The sequence below is a fragment of the Lepus europaeus genome, chromosome 9 (assembly GCF_033115175.1).
Source record: "Lepus europaeus isolate LE1 chromosome 9, mLepTim1.pri, whole genome shotgun sequence".
In the NCBI taxonomy this organism is placed as follows: domain Eukaryota; kingdom Metazoa; phylum Chordata; class Mammalia; order Lagomorpha; family Leporidae; genus Lepus; species Lepus europaeus.
In genome coordinates this window covers 95,351,088-95,375,104 of record NC_084835.1, presented here as the reverse complement: position 1 = coordinate 95,375,104, position 24,017 = coordinate 95,351,088, and the positions used below count along the sequence as shown (strand labels likewise).

The window sequence follows — 24,017 nt, the reverse complement described above, 5'->3', positions numbered from 1 at the left end:
TGCTGCTTAAATTTTTCTGGAATGTGGCTTGAGTAGTTGTATCAGGAAGGATATGCTGGTGATGAACTTGGTGAAGTTCTTAAATACTTGAAAATGGCTTGCCTTTTTCCTGATTGAAAATTTAGATAAAGAATTAGTCATGCATGGCTTAACAATAGGGTGTGTTCTAAGAAATGTGTTAGGTGATTTCATCATTTTTAAACATCAAGTAGAATATACTTACATGTAGATGTTACAACCTGCTCTAACCTAGACTATGTGGTAGATACGTGAAGGGTCTTCAGAAAGTCAATGAAAAATGCATACTATGAGAAAACCATGAATGGACTGCAAATACTTTTAATTATGTTTCTATGAACTTTTTGAAGTTCCTTGTATGTAAATCCATATATTTGCTTTTGTACATTACGTGTGTGTGTGTGTGTGTGTGTGAGCGTGCGAGCGAGCGCGTTTCACTGCTAGAGGGGTGATGAATAAATCGCAGCACAAGGGAAATGATGCCGTCTAGAGATGTAGTAGTGGCTGGTCTCCTGGCACATCTGGTTAAGCTGTGCTTGGGATGCCTGCATCGCATATTGGAGTGCCTAGTGAAAGCTGCTCTGTGCTTTCAGTCCAACTTCCTGCTAATGTGCCTGGGAACCAGTGGTTGGTGGCCCAAGTATTTGAGTTCCTGCCACCCTTGTGGGATACCTGGGTAGAGCTCCTAGCTTTGGGCTGGCCTAACCCTGATTGTTGTGGGCATTTGCGTGTGAACCAGTAGATGGAAGATCTCTCTCTCCCTCCTCTGTTACTCTTTCAAATAAATATTTTTTAAAAGACATGATAGGCCGGCGCCGCGGCTCACTAGGCTAATCCTCCGCTTGTGGCGCCGGCACACCGGGTTCTAGTCCCGGTTGGGGCACCGGATTCTGTCCCGGTTGCCCCTCTTCCAGGCCAGCTCTCTGCTGTGGCCTGGGAGTGCAGTGGAGGATGGCCCAAGTGCTTGGGCCCTGCACCCCATGGGAGACCAGGAGAAGCACCTGGCTCCTGCCATCGGATCAGCGCGGTGCGCCGGTCGCAGCGCGCCAACCGCAGTGGCCTTTGGAGGGTGAACCAATGGCAAAGGAAGACCTTTCTCTCTGTCTCTCTCTCACTGTCCACTCTGCCTGTAAAAAAAAAAAAAAAAAAAAAAAAAACATGATAAATGTATGAGGCTGCCACTGGCATAGCACAGCATACTGTTTGACAGTAATCTTTTATTTATTTTTTTAGGCCCCCCCCCCCATTTTTTTAAAGATTTGTTTATTTTACTTGAAAAAGTTACACAGATAGAGAAGGAGAGGCAGAGAGAGAGAGGTCTTCCATCCGTTGGTTCACTCCCCAGTTGGCCGCAATGGCCGGAGCTGCGCCGATCTGAAGCCAGGAGCCAGGAACTTCCTCCAGATCTCCCACATGGGTGCAGGAGCCCCCAAGGGTTTGGGCCATCTTCTACTGCCTTCCCAAGCCATAGCAGAGAGCTGGCTGAGAAGAGGAGCAGCCGGGACTAGAACCGGCGCCCATATGGGATGCTGGCACTGCAGGTGGCAGTCTTACCCACTATGCCACAGCGCCGGCCCCAGTAATCTCTTTTTTGAGTAAGTAGGAGTACACTCTAAAATCTAAGAAGTATGGTAGGTACATGGATCAGTAACATAACCAGTTATTGGTATTATGTACCGTGTACATAGGTTTATGTACTATGCTTTATGTGGCTGGCAGTTTGATAGGTTTGTTTGTACCTACATCACTGCAGACATGTAATGTGTTGCTCTTTAACCTTAGCATGGTTGTGCTAGTTGTGACATCACTAGATTATAGGCATTTTCTACACCATTATGATTTCATGAGACCACCATCATACATACAGTCCACTGATGACTAAAATGTCATACATGGTGCATGATTGTGTAGATTCATAATTTTTCTTGTAACTTTGATAGCTTTGTTCCAGGAATTTAAAAATACCCAGTGTTGCTAATGAGAGGTCTATTGTAGATTTAAATAGATTCATTGGTTTTCCTTTTGTAGTAACCTTTCTTGATCTGTATCTTTGGTGCTGTGAGATGTGTCTAGCAGTGGGCCCGTTTTCATTCCTTCTGGTGGGTACCATTTCAGGGTTGAGGAATTGCCGCCGCCTTTGATAATTTTTCTCCCTCCTTTTCTCTGTTTTGAGACTCTTTTTTTTTTTTTTTAAAGATTATTTATTTATTTGAAAAGTTAGAGAGAGAGAGAGATCAATCTTTAGTTTACTGGCTCACTCCCTAGATAGCTGCAATGACTTGAGCTGGGCCAGGCTGAAGCCAGGAGCTTCTTTTGGATCTCCTGTGTGGGTGGCAAGGGCCCAAGGAGTTGGGCCATTTTTTGCTGCTTTCCTCAGGCCATTAGCTGGGAGCTGGTTCAGAAGTGGAGTAACTGGGACTCAAACTGCTGCCCATATGGGATGCTGGCATTGCAGGTGGTGGCTTTACCCGCTATGCCAATTTCTGGCCCCTCTTTTCTTTAAGAAGCCTGTTAAATAAAAAAAAAAAAATACATATATTTATTTGCAAGGCAGAATGAGAGAGAGAGAGGGAGATTCACTATCCAGATACCTGTCACCGTCTGGCTATGCAGGGCCAAGCCTAAGCCAGGACCCCAGAACTCCATCCCTGTCTCCAACACTGGGTGGCAGGAACTTGAGTATTTGGGCCATTATCTGCCGGCTCCCTAGCACATTACCAAGGAGCTTGTATGAGAAACAGGAGCCACGGCAAACCAGCACTCTGGTATGGGTTGCAGGCATCCCAAGCAGTGGCTTAATCTGTTGTGCCACAACTCCCACCCCTCTCTGAGAACTTTTGATACGTGAATATTGAATTGGTCAGTATTGGAATATTGACATTTTGTTTATATTTTTGAAGATTTCTGTTACTTTGAATTCTATAGAATTTATTTCAGTAATAATATTTATAATTTATAAGAGCTTTATCCTCTTATGTGCTTTTCTTTTTAAAAATATAAGTAAGCTGGGGCTGGCATTATGGTATAGCGGGTTGTGCTGCTACCTGCAATGTCCACATCCCATATGGGCGCCAATTCAAGTCCTGGCTGCTCCACTTCCAATCGAGTTCCCTGATGGTGCACCTGAGAAGGCAGTGGATGGCCCAGGTGCTTGGGCCTCTGCTACCCATGTGGGAGACTATGAAGAAGCTCCTGGTTCCTGGCTTTGGCCTGGCCAGCCCTGGCCATTGTGGCCATTTGGGGAATGAATCAGCAAATGGAAGATGTCTATCTCTACCTCGCTCTTGCTCTAAATATATATATATATATATATATATATACACACACACATATATATATATATATATATAATATGTTAAATACCCCTCAGGGTGCTTATTAGCAGGAAACTGGAATAGGAAGCAGAGCAAAGACTTCTATCTGGTACCCTGACGTGGGATTCATAAGCACTGGATATTTTTTTTTTTAACTATTGCAGACCCCCAATCATCTCCACATTTCTGAAATCCAACAGCTCTATTAATAAATTTTCGGCAGATTTATCCTGTGGACAAACCTTGATCCATGCTGATAGGTGGCTATTTGTAATCTTTATATTGATTTTATTTAGTGTAAATATTTGTATATTTCATTGCAGCTCTTCTAGGAATGGGATTGTTGGTGTTAAGATTATGTGCATGCTCAACAGTAGTAGACAATGCCAAGTTATTTTCTAAAGAAAATTGTGTCACTTTATGATCTGTCCAGCAATCAAGTTTTTTATTGCTCAACTTTCTTGCTCACACTTGATTTTGTCAGCCTTTAAATGTTTTTGCCATGGGGCCAGTGTTGTGTTGTAGCCAGTAAAGCTACCCCCTTCAACTTCAGATACAGGAGCTGGTTCAAGTCCCTGCTGCTCCATTTCTGATCCATCTCCCTGCTAATGTGCCTGGGGAAGCAGCAGAAGATGGCCCAAGTGTTTGGGCCCCTGCACCCACATGGGAGACCTTGATGAAATTTCTGGCTTTGGGCTGGTGCTGCGGCTCACTTGGCTAATCCTCCGCCTGTGGTGCCAGCACCCTGGGTTCTAGTCCCGGTTGGGGTGCCGGTTCTGTCCCAGTTGCTCCTCTTCCAGGCCAGCTCTCCTGTGGCCTGGGAGAGCAGTGGAGGATGGTCCAAGTGCTTGGGCCCTGCACCCCATGGGCGACCAGGAGGAAGCACCTGGCTCCTGGCTTCGGATTGGCGCAGTGCGCCGGCCATAGTGGCCATTTGGGGGGTGAACCAACGGAATGAAGACCTTTCTCTCTGTCTCTCTCTCACTGTCTAACTCTGCCTGTCAAAGAAGGAAGGAAGAAAAGAAAGAAATTAAGGAAGAAAGAAATTAAGAAATTTCTGGCTTTGTTCTGGCCCAGGCCTGACTGTTGCAGCCATTTGAGGAGTGAACTGGCAAATAAAAGATCTTTCTCTCTCTCTCCCTCTCTCTTTGTAACTTGGTTTTCTCAAATAAGTAAGTCTTTAAAAAAAAAAAAAGTTTTTACCAGTGCATATAAAATACTATCCTTTGGTCCTCACTTTGCCCCTTTTGCTAGTGAGTTTCAGCATCTTTTACTGTGCTGACTGTTCTTCTCTCCTCTGATAATTCACTTCATGTCTATTGCCATGTGTGTACTGGACTTTAAAAAATTATTTCTTATGGATTTGTGATAGTTCTACAGTTTCAGTGTATGTAGTATACATTTTTTAGTTGACTTTAAAAAAGGTCTTCCTTCTATTGGTTCACTCCCCTAATGGCTTCTACGGCCGCCGCTGCGCTGATCCGAAGCCAGGAGCCAGGTGCTTCTTCCTGGTCTCCCATGCGGGTGCAGGGGCCCAAGCACTTGGGCCATGCTTCACTGCCCTCCCGGGCCACAGCAGAGAGCTGGCCTGGAAGAGCAACCAGGACTAGAACCTGGCGCCCATATGGGATGACGGCGCCAGCCCGATTTTATCAATTTTTATGGATAGTGCTATTGAGTCTTTGAAATTTTTCAAAAGGGTACTGGAAGATATTTTCTCATTATTATCAAAGTTGTGTAGTTTTTTTTTAAACCTTTCTCATCTTATGTTGTAACTCACCTGGAATTGATTTTGTATGTTGTATAAAATGGTTATCCAGATGCATATTATCTTTTTCAAAGAATAAGAAACTGTTCCGTCACTTTTCATACTTTTAGATTTCACTCCCCCCACCCCCCATTGATCTGAATGGCATCATTTACTTTTCTTGTCTGGTTGGGCACATAGCCAGCCAGTCCATCAGTCTGTCATTCTCTCTGCATCCATCTATCCTTCTGCTGGTTCTAAACTGTAGTCTTTTAGTCTGTCTCTACTAACAGCATCACAGTGTTCTAGTAACTATTAACTGGTAACAACTTCTGTAAGAATAAATTTCTGTTGATACATGGCATGCTCATAGAAAGTGTGCAGATCCTGGCAGCTCAGCTGCACATCTGAATGAGTTTTGTACATATAGCTTTGCAGGTCAAGAGAAAGAACATCATTAGCGCCCTAGAGATCGTCCTTGAGTTCTCTCTCAGTAGCTAACCTCATTCTGAAAAGGTACCTGCTGGTTAACTGTAAAATGTTAGATTAGTTTTGTCTGTTTTTGAACGTTCTGTAAATGGAACTGTATGGTATATATGGTATCTGTTTCTGTATATGTGTAGTCAGCCCTCTGTATCAGCAGGTTCTACATCCATAATTCAACCAACTGCAGATTGAAAATATTTGGTGTGAGGCCGGCACCGTGGCTCACTAGGCTAATCCTCCACCTGTGGCGCCGGTACCCTGGGTTCTAGTCCTGGTTGGGGCACCGGTTCTGTCCCAGTTGCTCCTCTTCCAGTCCAGCTCTCTGCTGTGGTCCAGGAGGGCAGTGGAGGATGGTCCAAGTGCTTGGGCCCTGCACCCGCATGGGAGACAAGCAGGGGCATCTGGCTCCTGGCTTTGGATCCGCGCAGCACGCCAGCCATAGCAGCCATTTGGGATTTGGGGGGTGAACCAACGGAAGGAAGACCTCTCTCTGTGTTTCTCTCTCTCTCACTGTCTAACTCTGCCTGTCCAAAAAAAAAAAATATTTGGTGCGAAAAAAATGTTTTCTATATTGAACATGTACAGTTATTTTTCTTGTTATTTTCTAGCAATGCAGTGTAGCAACTATTTACATAGCATTTACATTGTATTAGCTTATAAATAATCTACAGATAATTGAAGTATACAGGAGAATTGTTATGCAAATATTATGCTGTTTTATATATGTTACTTTGGTATTTGCAGTAATCTCATATACTGAGGGACAACTGCATTCAATAGTATGAGTATATCTTCTGTTGTTTCTTGCTTTTTTCCCTTGTTTATGAGATTTATTCCTATTGCTTAAGTACAGATGTTCTTTGAGTTTTGATGGGGCTTTGATAAACTCATCATAAATTGAATATATATTTTTTAAAAGATGTATTTATTCATGGAGAGACAGAGATCTTCCATCCACTAGTTCACTCCCCAGATGGCCTCAGAAGCCAGCTTTGGGCCAGGCTGAAGCCAGGAGCTTCATCTAGGTCTCCCACAATGGTGGCAGGGGCCCAAAAACTCGGGTCATCCTCTCTGCTGCTTTTCCAGGCCATTAGCAGGGAGTTAGATAGAAATGGAGCAGCTGGGACACAAACCAAACTGGCACCCCTGTGGTTTGCTGGCATTACAGGTGGTAGCTTGACCCTCCGTGTTACAGCACAGGCCCCCACAATATTTTTAAGTACAAAGTGCATGTGATACACCTAACCTGTGTGGTGTCCTTGCTTAGCAGCACAGTGTAGAGTGTTGATTTTCTTTTGTGGTTGCATGGCAGGTTGGGAGCTGTAGCTTGCTGCCACACTGCCCAGCATCAGGAGAGTGTAGCTCATTGTATGCTAGCTCAGGAAAAGATGAAAGCTCAGAATTTGAACTGTAGTTTCTACTGTAGGCTGCATTGCTTTCATACATCAAAAAGTAAAAAAGAGTATTAAACTATTAAACATTCTCTAGGGGCTGGTGTTGTGGCAGGTTAAGCCACCTGCTGCAGCACCAGCATCCCATATGGGTATTGGTTCAAGTCCCGGCTCTTCCATTTCTGATCCAGCTCTCTGCTGATGGCCTGGGAAATGCAGCAGAATATGGCCCAAGTACTAGAGCCCCTGCACACACATGGGAGAACCAGAAGAAGCTCCCAGCTGTTGAGGCCACTGGGTAGTGAACCAGTGGATGGAAGCACACACTGGCGCGCTCTCTCTATCCTTCTCTCTGTCTCCCCCACACCCCTCTCTAACTGCCTTTCAATTTTTTTTTTTTTTTTTGGACAGGCAGAGTGGACAGTAGAGGGAGACAGAGAGAAAGGTCTTCCTTTTGCCGTTGGTTCACCCTCCAATGGCCGCCGCGGTTGGTGCGCTGCTGCCGGTGCACCGCGCTGTTCCGATGGCAGGAGCCAGGTGCTTCTCCTGGTCTCCCATGGGGTGCAGGGCCCAAGCACTTGGGCCATCCTCCACTGCACTCCCGGGCCACAGCAGAGAGCTGGCCTGGAAGAGGGGCAACCGGGACAGGATCGGTGCCCTGACCGGGACTAGAACCCAGTGTGCCGGCGCCGCAAGGCGGAGGATTAGCCTACTGAGCCGCGGCGCTGGCCTCAATTTTTTTTTTTAAGAAAGATTTTGAAAGGCAGAGTTGTAGAGAGAGATAGCTTCCATCTACTGATTCACTCTCTAAATGGCCACGGTGGCCAGGGCTGAGCCAGGCCAAAGCCAGGAGCTTCATCCAAGTCTCCCACGTGGCTGTAGGGACCCAAGCACTTGGGCTATCTTCTGCTGACTTCCAAGTTCATTAGCAGGGAGCTGAATTGGAAGTGGAGCATCTGGGACTAGAACCACTGCCAATATGGGATGCTGGTGCTGTAAGTGGCATCTTAACCTGCTATGCCACACCGCCGTACCCAGTAAAATAAACCTTAAAAAATCTAAAACCAAAACTCAAACCAGTCTATAGTTGTATTTTGTTCATTCCCTTTCACTAATGATATAATAGAGCTCGAGTTGTTCCACATCCCTTGTCTACCTTTTTACTTGTAGACATCTGGTCGATGTGTAGTGGTTTTTATCTTCATTCCCCTAATGTCTAAGTCCCTTTAAATATGCTTATTGCTTATTTGAATACATTGTGCTCATTTTTATATTGTGTTGTCCATCTTTTTCATGCTAATTTGTAGGGCATACTAGCTCTTCCTGATTGTGTTTTTTCCTAAACTTTTATTTAATAAGTATAAATTTTGAAAGTACAACTTTTGGATCCTGATTGTGTTATACAAATAGCTTGTTTCCCTAGCCCTATCCATGTGTCTATTCTGTTTGTTTCCCTTTTTCCATTGGCTGATGTTTCCAGGGCAAAAGAGGCATCAAGAGACTTTTTCTTAAGATTTGTTTGAGAGGTAGAGTTACAGACAGAGGGAGAGACAGTTGGAAAGGTCTTCCATTCGCTGGTTCACTCCCCAAATGGCCGCCACAGCTGGGGAGTTGGGCTGATCTGAAGGCTGGAGCTTCTGGGTCTCCCAGGAGGGTAGAGGGGCCCAAGCACTGGGGCCATCTTCCAGTGCTTTCCCAGGCGGTAAACAGGGAACTGGATCAGAAGAGGAGCAGCCGGGTCGTGAATTGCCACTATGAGATGTGGGTGCTGCAGGCAAAGTCTTAGCTTGCTATGCCACAGCGCTGGCCCTGAGACTCAACTTTCTAGGCTGTGTTTTCAAAATCTGGGCAGATCAGATTCTTGTTGGCTTCGTAGTGTTTTATACCTTCAAACATTATATATATATATATATATATATATTTTTTTTTTTTTTTTTTGACAGGCAGAGTGGACAGTGAGAGAGAGACAGAGAGAAAGGTCTTTTTGCCGTTGGTTCATCCTCCAATGACCGCCGCGGTAGGCACGCTGCGGCCGGCGCACCGCGCTGATCCGATGGCAGGAGCCAGGTGCTTCCCCTGGTCTCCCATGGGGTGCAGGGCCCAAGCACTTGGGCCATCCTCCACTGCATTCCCTGGCCACAGCAGAGAGCTGGCTTGGAAGAGGGGCAACCGGGATAGAATCCGGCGCCCCGACCGGGACTAGAACCTGGTGTGCCGGCGCCGCAAGGTGGAGGATTAGCCTAGTGAGCCGCGGCGCCGGCCTTTTTTTATATTATTAAGTTCAGTTAAATTCTCACAGGGAAGGTTGCCCTGAAACTGTCTAGTCAGTCCTTGAGGAACATGAAGGAGCTAAGTCTTCCTACCTTGGAGTAGGAGTAGTTCCTCAGTGAAATTCTTGGCTGTTTACTCCTCCATATAGTTTTAAAATCTTTTCAAGTTATATAAGCAAATACCCATATCCTATTGGGATTGTGATGGGAAATGCATTGAATCTGTAAACTTGTTTGGAGAGATGTATATTTTGTTACTATGTGTTCTTCAACATAAATATTGTAAGCTCCATTTTCTATAATTAAATTTTTCAATGAAGTTTTATAATTTTCAATTAATGTTACAAATATTTTGTTCTGTTTATTTTTAGGCATCTTATTTTTGTAGCAAATCGTAAATGTTATCTTTTTGTAATTGTGCTTTCTACCTTGCTCGTGTATAGAAGTAGAGTTGGACTTTGTATAATGACCTTGCTGTATTCCTAATTGTGATAAATTATCCGTAGATTTCTTTTGGATTTTTCTGTGCAGACCGTCCTATCTGAATAATGACACCTTTGTTTCCTCCTTTCCAATTCTTATGCTTTTTTCTCTTTCTTTTTCTTGTCTTAATGTGCTGGCTAGGATCTCCAGTACAATGTTGAATAGAAGCTGATGGGGGCATCCTGATCTTGTTCCTGATTTTAAAGGGAATGCTTTCAGAGTTTCACAGTTAAGTATGTATGATGCTTGCTGTAGGTTTATTGTAGATTATCTTTTCAGATTAAGGATGTTCCTCTTCTAGCTTACTAATTAAAAAAAATGAATTCTGTATCTTTTGAGACCATCACATTTTTCTTCTCTAATCTGTTGTGAATTACATTGATTTTCTAATATTTAAACTAACCTTGTGTTCCAAGTATAGATTCAGCTGCAAGCTATCCTTTTTTTTTTTTTTTAATGATTGGATTCAATTTGAAGATATTTTATTTAGGATATTTGTCTCTAATGAGTAATTAGAGTTTTTAAAGAACGTACTTTTTTCTTCTGGAAGAGTTTATATATAAGATTAAAATGTTTGGTAGAACTTTTGATAGCTTAAAAATTGCCAGTTTTCTTTTGGGGGGGATGCTTTTTCATTATTCAGTTTCTTTGTTTCTAGAACTATGTTCGTATTTCTATTTTCAAACCTGTTTCAGTAGGTTGTACTTTTGTAGAAAGTTGTTCATTCCATCCAGTTTCTTGAATTTATAGCATTATGTTGTTAATCTCTAATGCTTTTTTAGCTAAAAGTTACCAATTTTAAGGCTTTGCAGAGAATCAGATTTTTAATTTTGTTTATGGTTTTTTAATGTATTCTCTCAATTTCTGCTTTTCATTTCTTATATTTCCTGTGGATTTTTCTGTTTTTCTTTCACTGGATGCCTGTCATTAAGTTTGAGCATTTTGCTACACAAAGATAATTTCAAAAGTCAGTGGAAAAATGGAATTAAAAGATGTTTATCTTGGTGCAGAAAATTTTGAAATTTATGTATAGTTTTCACAATACGCATTTTGGTGAACTTTCTAACAACCCATTGTGTCATTCAAGATGAAAATGTCTTTGTATTTTTTCTCTGGGTCATACAAGGTTGATAATTAATATTTTTTTTTCCTCTGGTGAATATTTTTCTGTTTCCATTGTGGATTCTTTGAGTTATTTAAAAATTTAATTTGAAAACATGAGAGTTTCCCTAACGTAGTTACTGATTTCTGATTGCATTTTGGTTAGATGGCGTGGTCTGTGTGATACCAGTTCTTTGAAATCTGTTGAGACTATCTGGTAATCATTTATAATTTTTGTTTGTACCTGTTGAATTTTTTGTTTTTTAAGGATTTATTTATTTGTTTGAGTCTGAATTACAGAGAGAGGGAGGGATAAGAGATCTCCCATCCACTGGTTCATTCCCCATATGGCTGCAAAGGCCTGGTCCTGGAACCAGGAACTTCATCTGGGTCTCCCACATAGGTGGAACAGGAGCCCAAACACTTGGACCAATTTCTGCTGCTTTTCCCAAGACATTATCAGGGAGCTGGATCAGAAGTGGAGTTGCTGAGAATTTTTGTTTTTCCATTGTTGGTGTAAAGTTTTGTGTAAGATTGTTGGGCTTGTTAATGATGTTCAGATCTTATATCTTTTTTCTTTAAGAAAGTGGAAGTTGGGGGTGGATGTTCATCTTTTATGAATTTTTTTTGTTCATTTGTATTTCTATGGACTTTTTAAAAACTTTTTAAAATTGTTACTGGTTCACAAAGTTTGAATTTATTATGTTATATTTATGGCTTAACTTTTATTCTGTATAGTGAGTTTATATCTAGGAATTCTTTTTGTATTAGTATTAAATACTACCGTTTGATGTTAAAGAAGCTAGATTACCTAATCTTTAATTTGCCCCTACACCTACAATTTTGTGTTCTTTTAATTTTTTTTTATCTCTTGTGAATATCATGCTGTTGAATTAAATTTTTAAAAAATCTGGTCTGATGGTCTTCATCTTTTACATTTTTTAAAAGATTTATTTATTTATTTATTTATTTATTTATTGCAAGGCAGAACTACGAGGTAGAGAGAGAGAGAGAGGTCTTCCATCCACTGGTTCATTCACCAAATGGCTGCAATGGCTAGAGCTGTGCCGATCCAAAGCCAGGAGCATCTTCTGGGTCTCCTACATGGGTGCCGGGGCCCAAGCACTTGGACCATCCTCTGCTGCTTTCCCAGGTGCATTATTAAGGAGCTGGATCGGAAGTAGAGCAGTCAGGACTCAAACTGGCATCCATATGGGATGCCAGCACTGCAGCCAGCGGTTTCACTTGCTCTGCCACAGCCCCTGTCTTTTACATTTTAAGTTTATTTATTTATTTGAGTAGTAGATCCAGTGACTGGATGTAGGCTGGACCAGAACCAGGAGCCAAGAACACAATGAAGATCTCTTGAGGGTGGCTGGAACCCAGTTACTTGAGCCATCACTGCTGCCTCCCAGGATTTGCATTGGCAGAAAGGTAGAGCCAGGAGCCAGAGCTGATGTAGGTGCGTGTATCTTAATCACTGAACACCTGCTCCCCTAAATTAAACGTTTAATGAAAATAGTCGTCAACTCACGTACAGTTGTTTAAAAAAATAGAAACCTCTTATGTATTCTTTATCTGGTTTCCCTATAGTAATATCTTACAAGAATATAGGATAATATCACAACCGGGAGTGACGTTGACAGGGTAGAGATGCAGACTATATTTTACCAAAAAGATCCCTCATGGTGTCATTTTGTAGCCAGATTCACTTCCCCCATCCAACCCGTAACCCAAATCTCTTGGACCCACTAATTTTTATTTCTGTGACTTTTATCATTTAAGAATGTTAGCATAAAGAGAATCATAGCATGTAACCACTTGGATTTGACCTTTTACATTCATCATAACTCTCTGGAAATTCAGCCGGTTTGCCATGTGTTGAAATAGTTCATTCGCTTTTTTGCTGAGTAGTATTCCAAGGTTTTGACTTACTAGTTTGTGTAACTATTCACCTGTTGAAGGATATCTTGGTTGTTTACAGTTTTTCACTGTTATGAATAAAAGTATTATAAAGATTGGTTGTACAGGCTTTTTGTGAACCTAAGTTTTCATTTCTGTCCAGGAGTACAATCGCTGGTTATATGGTTGTTGTGTGTATAGTTTTTAAGAACTTGCTAAACTGTTTTCCAGAGTGGCTGTGCCCTATTACATCCCTACCAGCAATGTATGGAGTGATCCAGTTTCTCTGCGTCCTCGCCAGCATTTGGTGTTATCACTGTTTTTCATTTTAGCCATTCTGGTAGGTATCTAGTGATGTCTTTCGTGAGGTTTTCATTTGTATTTCCCTAACAGCTACTGGTGCTTAATACTGTATTTTCATGTGTTCTTTTGGCATCTGTATATTCCTGTTGGTTTTTTCATGCCTTTTGTCTTTTTTCTAATTGAATTTTTTTTCCTGTTGATGTTTAACAGTTCTAGATATATTCTGGAAACTAGTCTATTGTCAGATGTGTAGTTTGCACATATTTTCTCTGAGCCTGTTCATTGTTCATCCTTTTTAAAAATAAGTCTTTCGTAGATCACAGGTTTTAATTTTGATTAAGTCCAGTATATCATTTTTCTTTTTATGGATCTTGCTTGTAGTGTTGAATCTGAGAACTCTTTGCCTAGGCCTAGACCCTAAAGATTACCCTTTTTTGTTTTATTTTTATATTTAAGTCTGTGATACACTTGGAGTTAATTTTTGTGTAAGGTGTGAGATGTAGGTGGAAGTTCACTTTTTTGGCCTATTGCTTGAGCATAATTTGTTATAAGGCTTTCTTCCATCGAGTTACTTTTACACTTTGTCCAAGTTGTTTTGAATGTATTTGTATAGGTCTATTTCTGAAATTCCTATTATGTTCCATTGATCTATGTGTCTGTGCTACCACACAGTCCTGATTACAGTAGCTAAGTTGTGAATTGGGATAAAATGGATTCCTTTACCTTTATTTTTTTTTTTAAGATTTATTTTATTTATTTGAGTTACAGAAAGAGGTAGAGCCAGAGACAGGTCTTTCATCCACTGGTTCACTCCCCAAATGACCGCGATGGCCAGAGCTGACTCGAAACCAGGAGCTTCTTTGGGTGTCCCCCGAGGGTGCGGGGGCCCAAGGACTTGGGGTCATTTTCTACTGCTTTCCCAGGCCATAGCGGAGAGTAAGATTGGAAGTGGAGTAGCTGAGATAAGAACTGGCGCCCGTATGGCATGGAGGCTGCAGCTTTACCCGCTACACCACAGCACTGGCCCCACCTCTGTTCTTTTGAAAATTTGTTTTAGCTCTTCTTCCTTTGCCTTTCCATATACATTTTGGAATAATCTCATAACTATAAAAAGTCTTGCTGGGGATTATGTAAAATCTTTATATTAGTTTGGAGAAAATTGACATCTTGGCTATGTTGAGTCTTCTGATCTGTGATGAGTCCATTTACTTAGATGTTCTTAGTCCTGCCCATGTTCGTTAGATCTTTATGTGTGTATTTTAATTTTGGGGGGAGTGATTATAAATGATGTTATGTTTAACTGGTTTCCACATGTTCATTTTAGTATATACAGATGTAATGATGTCATGTTTTGTATGTTGTTTTTGTGTACTGTAACTTTGCTGAACTCTGCAGTTCTAGTTTTTTTGTAGATTTGTTGGGATTTTCTGTGCAGACATAGTGCCATCTGTAAATATAGATGGCTCTTCTTTCTAACCTGTTATGCCTTTTACTTCCTTTTCTTTCATTCTTCCAGCTAGAACTTTTAGCATTAAGAGGAGGCATCCTTGCTACATTCTTGATATTGGGAGAAGAAAGGTATTCTATCTTTCACCATGAATAGAGTTAACTTTACATTTTTTTCAGGATTTATTTATTTGAAAGGCAGAGTGACAGAGGAGGAGAGACAGAGGGATCTTCTATCCACTGGTCTGCTCCATAAATAACTGTAACAGCCAGGTCTGGCAAGGCTAGAAAATCCATTCTGATCTCCCACATGGGTGGCAGGGCCCAAGTTTTGGGCCAGTTTCTGCCTTCTCTGGCACAGTAACAGGAAGCTACATCAGAAGTGAGCATCCTGGAACCAGCTCTGTGGCACAGCAGCAGGTAATGCCGTTACCTGCAGGGCCGGCATCCCATGGGTGCTGGTTTGAGTCCTGGCTGCTCCACTTCGGATCTAGCTATCTACTATGGCCTGAGAAAGTAGTAAAAGATGTCCCAAGCCCTTGGTCTCCTGCACCCATGTGAGAGACCTGGAAGAAGCTCATGGCTTCAGATCGGCTCAGCTCCATTGCAGCCATTTGGGGAGTGAACTAGCTGAAGGAAGAGCACTCTCTGGCTCTCTTTTTCTGCCTCTCTCTAACTCTGCCTTTCAAGTAAATAAATAAATCTTTAAAAAAAAACCTTGAGCTGGCACTATATGGAATGCCAGCCTCTCAAACAGAGGTTTAACCTGTTCTTCCACAACTCCAGCCCCAGCTTTACATTTTCTTGTAGTTGTTGTGCTGTTTATCGAGTTGAGGAAGCTCTTCTCTATTCCAATTTTTCTAAGTATTTTTATCTAAGTATTTTTTAGTCATGAGTAGATGTTGAATATGCCAAATGGTTAATTGGCTTGATTGTGCAATTTTTCTTGTTTGGTTATTAATATGGTATGTTTCATTGATTTAAACATTGAACTATTCTTGCATCTTTCAACTAAACTCCATTTGGTCATGGTGTATAATTCTTTTATATATTGCTAAATTATATTTAATAATTATATATCATGAGAGATATTGTAGTTTTATTTTGTACTGTCTTGTTTTGGTATCACAGTAATACTAGGTTTATAAAATGATTTGGAAATATTCTCTCTTGTTTTCTGGAAGAAATTATAAGAATTGGTGTTAAATCTTTTTTAAATGTTTGGCAGAATTCTCCAGTAAAATGATCTGCATCTAGGAATTTCTCTTTTGGAGTTAAGAAATTGGGAATTACATTCCTTAATAGTTAGAAGGCTGTTCAGATTATCTGTTTAATATTGAGTGAGTTTTGGTTTATTAAGGAATTGATAATTTCATCTAAATTCCAAATTTATGTGTGTAGAGTTTTCTTAGTATTGTGTTGAGGGCACTTCAAAATGTTTGTGGAAAAAAATGAAATTAAAAGATAGATTTAGGCAGCCAGCTCTGAAGCATAGCAGGTAGAGCCGCTGGCATCCCATATGGGCACCTATTCTAGTCCCAGCTGTTCCATTTCCAATCCAGCTCCCTCTAATGGCCTGGGAAAGCAGCGGAAAGTGGCCCAGATGCTTGGGAGATCCGAAAGAAGCTCCTGGCTCCTACCTTTGGATCATCTCAGCTCCTGGCATTGTGGCCATTTGGGGAGTAACCCATTGGATGGAAGATCTCTCTCTCTCTCTAACTCTTTCAAATAAATAAATAAATCATTTTTTAAAAAGATAAATTTATTTCATTGCAAAGTTTTTTTTTTTTTTAAATCTACACATAGTTTTCTCATATGCTTTTTTTTTTCCATAAACTTTCTGAGAACCCCCCTCATGCACGGATCCCAAGATATTTTTATCCCTAGATAAACTTACCTTTTAATTATGCTTTTCCACAAACTTTTTGAGGTATTCTTGTGTTATCTTTCTGATGTCTGCAATGTAATGATGTAGCCTAATCTTATTCTCTAATGGAGAGTTGATTTCATTTTTCTTTTGAGGGGTTTTAATATATTTGCATTTCTTTTCAACTTTTCATTTAATTTTGTGCTACCTTGCTTTTTTGTGCTTTCTCTTTGTTTTCTTTCCTTCAGTGGGCTAATTGTTTTCTTCCCTATTTCTCATTTTTTCCCCACTAGACTAGTTGTGAAATTTACACTTTTTACTGTCTCACAGACTTGTTAATTGTCTTGAAAAATTTTCTTTTGAAATTGCCATCTTTTTCTTTCTTGCCCATAGAACATTTTAGACTGTTGACCAGATTAACGATTTATATGTCATCGTTGCCCAGCATTTTCATTGCTTCACAGGCTTGGTGTCATTATTTTACACATTAAATGTTTGTTTAGGCTGAACTCCTCCCTAGGTTTATCATTCTCCTGGCTGCTCATTCTGGTGTCTTCATACTCCTGTAGCTTGCTCTGGTCAGCAGGGGTGGCACTGTACTTTTCATCCAATGTGTTGGACCTGTTTTCCTCAGGACTTTTACATTTGCTGTGTCCTATGCCTTGGAATGCTTTCTCCAGATACTTGCTTACTCCTTCAGGTAATTACCCAGTTAGTTTTTCAGTGAGACCTTCCTCCTTTCAGATTACAAATCCTGGGGCAGGCATTTGGCCTAGTGGTTAAAGTGCCTCTGTCTTTTTTTTTTTTTTTTTTTTAAGATTTATTTATTTTTTTGAAAGGTAGAGTTACAGAGAGGCAGCAGCAGAGAGAGAGCGAGAGAGATCTTCCATCTGCTGGTTCACTCTGCAGATGGCCTCAACAGCTAGAGCTGGGCCAGTCCGGAGCCAGGAGCTTTTCTTCCAGTCTCCCACACGGGTGCAGGGGCCCAAGGACTTGGGCCATCTTCTACTGCTTTCCCAGGTCATAGCAGAGAGCTGGATCAAAAGTGGAGCACCCAGGACTTGAACCAGCAACTATATTGGATGCCAGCACTGCAGGTGGCGGCTTTATCCAGTTTGCCACAGCACCATCCCCTGAAAATATTTTTAAATTATTATTTTCGTCTACTTGAAAGGCAGAATGATGGTAGGGAGGTGAGGAAATGAGAGAGCGCAAGCAAGCTGTCTTCCGTCTGCTGATTCACTGTACAGGTGCTCCCAAAAGCCAGGACTGGCCAGACTGAAATTCTGTCCCTGTTTTCCACATGGGTGGCAGGTGCCAAACATCAAGTATTGCCTCCTAAGGTAGATTGGAAGCAGGCAGTAGCTGGGACTCAAACTGATATTCTGATATTGGATGCAAGTGTCCTAAGCTGCAGCTTAAAGGGAGAAGTTAATTGTTGATGGTCTGATTTTTTTCAGTGAATTCTCTTACATTTTCAATAATGAGTCTGTCATCTATATAAATAATAAATGTTGCTTTAAACAATTGGATTATCTAGAGTATTTGGAATAATGTTGAAAAACAAAATTTAGTGTGCATTTTATTGGCCTTGACCTTATGATCTGATATTTCATCTTTAGTATATTTGCTTTTTTTTTTTTTTTTTTTTTTTTTTTTAAGATTTTATTTATTTGAGAGAGTTACAGACAGAGGGAGAGAGAGAAAGGTCTACCATCTGCTGGTTCACTCCCCAAATGGCTGCAGCAGCTGGAGCTGTGCCAGTCTGAAGCCAGGAGCTTCCTCCAGGTCTCCCACATAGGTGCAGGGGCCCAAGGACTTGGGCCATCTTCCACTGCTTTCCCAGGCCATAGCAGAGAGCTGGATGGGAAGAGGAGCAGCCAGGACTAGAACCAGTGCCCATTTGGGATGCTGGTGCCGAAGGTGGAGGATTAACCCACTGTGCCACGGCGCTGGCCCCTTTGAATTCTGATAATACCATTTATCCTGTTAATAGTTTGCTTCTGTTCCTGTTTATTAAGAGGTTTTACCAGGAATGAAAGAATTTTAGCAAATGTCCTTCAAGCATTTATTCAGATAATTATGGCTTTTCTCCTTGAATCAATGCATTTTTTGCATTGTTTACCTTTATAAATTTTTATATTCGTGAGCTGTTTTCTTTAAAATCCTCTGAAGGGGTCATTATGAATAAATGTACGAAAAGAACATAAAGAATATTCTTTTTGACACTCAAAGTGTTTCATCTTTGCCCCTCTAGGAACCCATTCTAGCTGTGGTTTTTGATAACTTCTTGTATGATAAAATGTTCTAGGCTCATCTAGCATATTTTCTACTCCAGACCTGCATGTCTGCCTTTCCCCTGAGAACCCTGGGTTCCTTTTATGGGAAATGTTATTTAAACCACAACCTCTCCTCTCCCCTCCCTTCCAACAGTTCTTTAAAAATTTAATTAAATCTAGAACACTTTCAGCTTTACAGAAAATGTTTGGAAGATAGTACAGAGTAGTCTCCATGTATCCTGTACCCAATTTCTTCTTTTTAAACTTTCAATTGTGGAAACATTAGATTTGCAAAACTTTTTATGTATTCCCCATCTATTTCTACCAAATTACCAGAAAGAAAATCCCATGTATTACACAATTTTATATATGAATTTTCAGTGCTCTGTAGCTTTAGAGGCAGAGATCATAACCAAGTCATTTACTAAGTAAGCCATTCTTATATTCCTGGATTAAACTGTATTGAGGACTTATGCCTATACTCACAGGAAACATGTGTTAATACTGATTTATAAATTATATTACATGAAGACTCCTTGTGGTCTGTCTTGGGAAATGAGGAAGAATAGATGGTATATCAGACTGTTCATCAGACTTGCCTAAAAATTTATGATGTGGATCCCCTACTGAAATTTTCAAACTGCAAATTCACTTTTTTTTTTCAAGTTTTTTTTTTTTAATTTATTTTTTCAATGTTTTCTAACATGTACTTGAATCTTGTTTTCTTGAGCAGTTTAGGGAACAAAATTCCACCTTTTCTTTCAAGGTTTGGTAGAATTTGTTCATTAAACTGTCTTGTCTGGGTAGATGTTTTGCATGGGGATGGGGTAAGATGTACCTCTTCTTGGATCATGGAGTAATTGTTTTTCTAGGAAATCTTTTGTGTCTATATTTTTAAGGTACTAGGATATAGTTGCGTGTGCTGTTCTCTTAGCGTAAAGATAATTGCTTCCTGTTTGTGGTCTTTGAAGTTCTCTCATTTTTAAGATGGATTTGTTTACTTTCCCTTTTGTGAGTCTGACTTTACAGGCTGTATTTTGATTTCTAATCAGTGTGTGGGTTTTTCTTTTCTTTTACCCTTTCATTCTCCCCCTCTTTTTTGGTTCTCTCTTGTTATGTTAGTCTTTTGTTTGTTTGAATTGATTACTATATTTTAAATAGTTTCAATATTAGAAGCATTTAGGGAGATACCTGCTCAGCCTTTAGTTTGTTTTACAGACTTTGAATTATATTTTCTTTGTTTCTTTTAATGGTTGACTTTCAGTTTTGATGTCTTTAACTCTGGAAGTTACAGTAGTCAATGCATTTTTAATTTTTTAATTTTTAAAAAATATTTATTTATTTGAAAGGCAGAGTTAGAACTGTCTTCCATTTACTTGTTCACTCCCCAGATGGCTGCAACAGCCAGAGCTGGGCCGAAGCCAGGAGCTGGGAGTTTAATTTGGGTCCACCATGAGGGTGCGGAGGCCCAAGCAATGCTTTGCTAGGTGCATTATCGGGGAGCTGGATCGGAAGTAGAGCAGCCGGGACTCCAACTGGTCCCCTTGTGGGATTCTGGTGTCACAGGCAGCAGCTTAACTTGTTACACCACAATGCCAGCCCCAATCATTGCATTTTAGGAAAGAGATCCATTTAAGGTTCTTCAAGTGAAAGGGGATTTAATTATAGGCAATACATGTTTTCACCGGGAACTTGGGCTTCCTGTCATCTCTGAAACAGGTAGTAGGTAGAAATTAGTGTATCGTTCTTACTTGTCACATAGCTTCTCTTATGACATTCATTTGATCAGTCTTTTAAGGTATTGCTTATGCTAATCTGGGGGTTTTTCTTTGTTCCTTTTCATAAACAAAATATAGATTATTAAAGTATTACAGCTGGGACAGGAAGCATTAATAATGTTATTTGTCAGTTTCTCAAAGCAGCTCCCCAGCTTCTGCCCCTGTTTTATATCATAGCAGATGGGGATCTATAGAGTTTATATTGACCCTTACCACTAATTGGAGCATCATCAGATTTTGAACGGGTTTTGCAGTTTTCACATCAGAGTTAAGAGTTGAAGAGCAGTCTCAGGAAAATATTCTTATGCATTGATGATTACATGTAGCTATCACATTTTACCTGTTTGATGAAGTTTTTTGTAAATGTTGCGCCTTCAGCTTATTTGATCTTACATGTAATATTTAAATTACATAGTGTTCCAGCTTTAAAAACTTTTATACTTGTGTGTTTACTTAAACTTGATAAAAGAAACAGGTTGACTTAAAGTCTCAGTCTCAATTTATGTTCACCCTTCTTTAGGATTTGGGTTGTTTATATATTATGTTAAAATTAAATTGTGGCCACATATTTCTGTGTGGAGAAATCCCTCTGTGTAGAGCACATTGTAATCACAGCAGACATGTTGGAAGGCAGCCTGGCAGTCTTGGGGAGGCAGTAAGGTAGGGGAGAAACACTGCGTTAAAAAAAAATTAGACCAAAGATAGAGATGCCAGAGGTTGGTGAAGCAGCTGAAATCCATTTTGGTAGTATTCATAGCAGGCTGACCCTGAGGGCTCTGATACCCTCCTCACCATACCTGCTCACTGGTGAAAGGACTCAAAATTGATTTTCAGACTAAATTTTAAAAAAAGTACGGCCGACGCCACAGCTCACTAGGCTAATCCTCCGCCTTGCGGCGCCGGCACACCGGGTTCTAGACCCGGTCGGGGCACCGGATTCTGTCCCGGTTGCCCCTCTTCCAGGCCAGCTCTCTGCTGTGGCCAGGGAGTGCAGTAGAGGATGGCCCAAGTCCTTGGGCCCTGCACCCCATGGGAGACCAGGAGAAGCACCTGGCTCCTGGCTTTGGATCAGCGCAGTGCGCCATTGGAGGGTGAACCAACGGCAAAAGGAAGACCTTTCTCTCTGTCTCTTTCTCACTGTCCACTCTGCCTGTAAAAAAAAAAAAAAAAAAAAAAAAGTAGGTACTGGTTTAAGAAGAAATGAGATCCAGTAAGATATGTCAGAAGCATGTGTTCATACAATTTTATTTCTTAAGCTTCCTAGAGAGTTTTTCTTTTAAATTTATTTTATTTACTTGAAAGAGTTAGAGAGATAAAGACGGAGAGAGTGAGCGACAGCTTCTGTCCGCTGATTCACTCCCCAAATGGCCACAATGGCCAGAGCTGAGCTGATCAGGAGCCAGGAGCTGCTTCTGGGTCTCCCACGTGGGTTTAGGGGCCCAAGGACTTGGGCCATCTTCCACTGCTTTCCCAGGCCTTAGAGAGCTGGATTGGAAGTGGTGCAGCCAGGACTTGAACCGGCACCCATATAGGATGCTGGCGCTGAAGGCTGGGGCTTTTAACCACCTGCTGCGCCACAGTGCCGGCCCCCCTAGAGATTCTTATCTTGACAGTAAATGCTAAATAAAAAGAGTGTGTGTTGTTTGTGTGTGTTTGGTTTTGTTACTGTTTGTAAGCAGAAATTGATGACTAGAAGGTTGCAGTGACTTTCTCAGGGTCTTAGTCTCGGTGCCAGGGTGAAACTACTGATTGCTGGCCTGAAGTTTTCCGCAGGGCCCCTTTGACGCCCAAAACCATTATCTTTGACTCTCTGGGAGTTATTTATCTTTGCAGTATTTTGCAATGGGTTGTCCCACCTATTGTTCATCATCCTGTGACTCTACATTCATAGTTCTAAGACTTTATCCCTTTCTTCCCTTTTATTGGTATATAGTAGTTCATCCTTATTGGAGGGAGATAGGTTCCAAAATCCCCAGTCAAATGCCTAATGAAATGAAGTACTGAGCACTGTATGAGGGACCTTTAAAAAGTTCATGGGAAATTTGTATTTTAATTGCAGTTTTTCACAAACTTTTTGAAACTCCTTTGTTTTACTGTGTTTTTTCCTATGTATATATATATCTCTCTGATAAAGTTTAATTTATAAATTAAGAAGCAAGAGAGAAAATAGGAAAGTTAAAAGTTATTTCCATACACTAATAAAAGTTATTCTAATATATTTCTTAAAATACTTTATTATATTGTCAATTTTAGCAATCTCAGCATATGATATTTTTTTTCTTCCCTTAGTAGGTCAAGAACATTCATCTTTTCATTTAAGGAAAATACTGTATGCCTTCTGTTTGGCATATCTGAATTTCTAGTATCATCTAGTGCTTAATGCCATTATTAAGTCAAATAAGGATTACTTGAACACAAGCACTGTGATACTGTGCTATTCGGGGACTGATGGATGGGTAGTGTATACAGTGTGGATACACTGAACAAAGGAGTGATTTACATCTTTGGTCCAACAGAGCTGGACAGCACAAGAAGTATTCTGCTGCTCAGAGCAGTGTGCAATTTAAAGCTTATGAATTATTTCTGATATTTCTGGACTATCACTGCTGGCAAGTAGCTGAAACAGAAAACAGATTAAGGATTGGCTAGTGTATTTACAACAGCTTATAGAGCTAGTTGCATTAGCATTCTTTGCCAAGCAATGATTCTACTGGGGATATGTGATATGAGACCTTCCAGAAATCCCCCCCCCCCCTTTTTTTGTGAAGATTTATTTTATTTATTTGAAAGAGTTACAGAGAGAGGTAGAGAGAGAGAATATGAGAAAGAGGTCTTTCATTCGCTGGTTCACTCCCTAAATTGCCACAACGGCCGGAGCTGAGCCAGTCTTTTTTTAAGATTTTTTTTATTTGTTTATTTGACAGGTAGAGTTACAGACAGTGACAGAGACAGAGAGAAAGGTCTTCCTTCCGTTGGTTCACTCTCCAAGTGGCCGCAACGGCTGGAGCTACGCCGATTCGAAGCCAAGAGCCAGCTGCTTCCTCCTGGTCTCCTATGCGGGTGCAGGGGCCCAAGGACTTGGGCCATCCTCCACTGCCTTCCCGGGCCACTGCAGAGAGCTGGACTGGAAGAGGAGCAGCTGGGACTAGAACCCGGTGCCTGTATGGGATGCCGGCGCAGCAGGCGGAGGATTAACCTAGTGTGCCACAGCACCAGCCCCAGCTGAACCAATCTTAAGCCTGGAGCCAGGGGCTTCTTCCGGGTCTCTCACATGGGTGCAAGGGCCCAAGGAGTTGAGCGGACCTCCACTGCTTTCCCAGGTGCATTAGCAGGGAGCTGGATCAGAAGTGCAGCAGCCAGGACTCAAATTGGCACCCATGTGTAGGCTGAAGCTTTAACCCATTGAACCACTGAGCCAGCCCCCAGAAATTTTTTTTATAAACAAGGTGTTTTTTCAGCTTTATTGAGGTATAATTGATATTTATATATATTCGGGATAACAGTGTGATGTTTTGATATATGTATACATTGCAAATTGCTGACTACAATCAAACTAATTAATATATCCATCACTTCACATAGTTGCCTGTTTTTGTGGTGAGAATACTTAGGATAAGGTACATTCTCCATAT

General features: G+C 41.0%; 1 protein-coding gene across 10 annotated transcripts in view; it reads left to right on the top strand.

Moving 5' to 3' along the window:
* The window catches only part of PIAS2 (protein inhibitor of activated STAT 2), a 106,913-nt gene that overhangs the window by 8,956 nt on the left and 73,940 nt on the right, over positions 1–24,017 (top strand). For 2 of the 10 annotated variants that reach the window (XM_062201617.1, XM_062201619.1), the window contains exon 2: positions 12,944–13,052. The exons of the other annotated variants lie outside the window; for them this stretch is intronic. The gene's annotated coding sequence lies outside the window, so the exon portion shown is untranslated. The remainder of the gene's footprint in view (positions 1–12,943; positions 13,053–24,017) is intronic. 10 annotated transcript variants of the gene reach the window in all.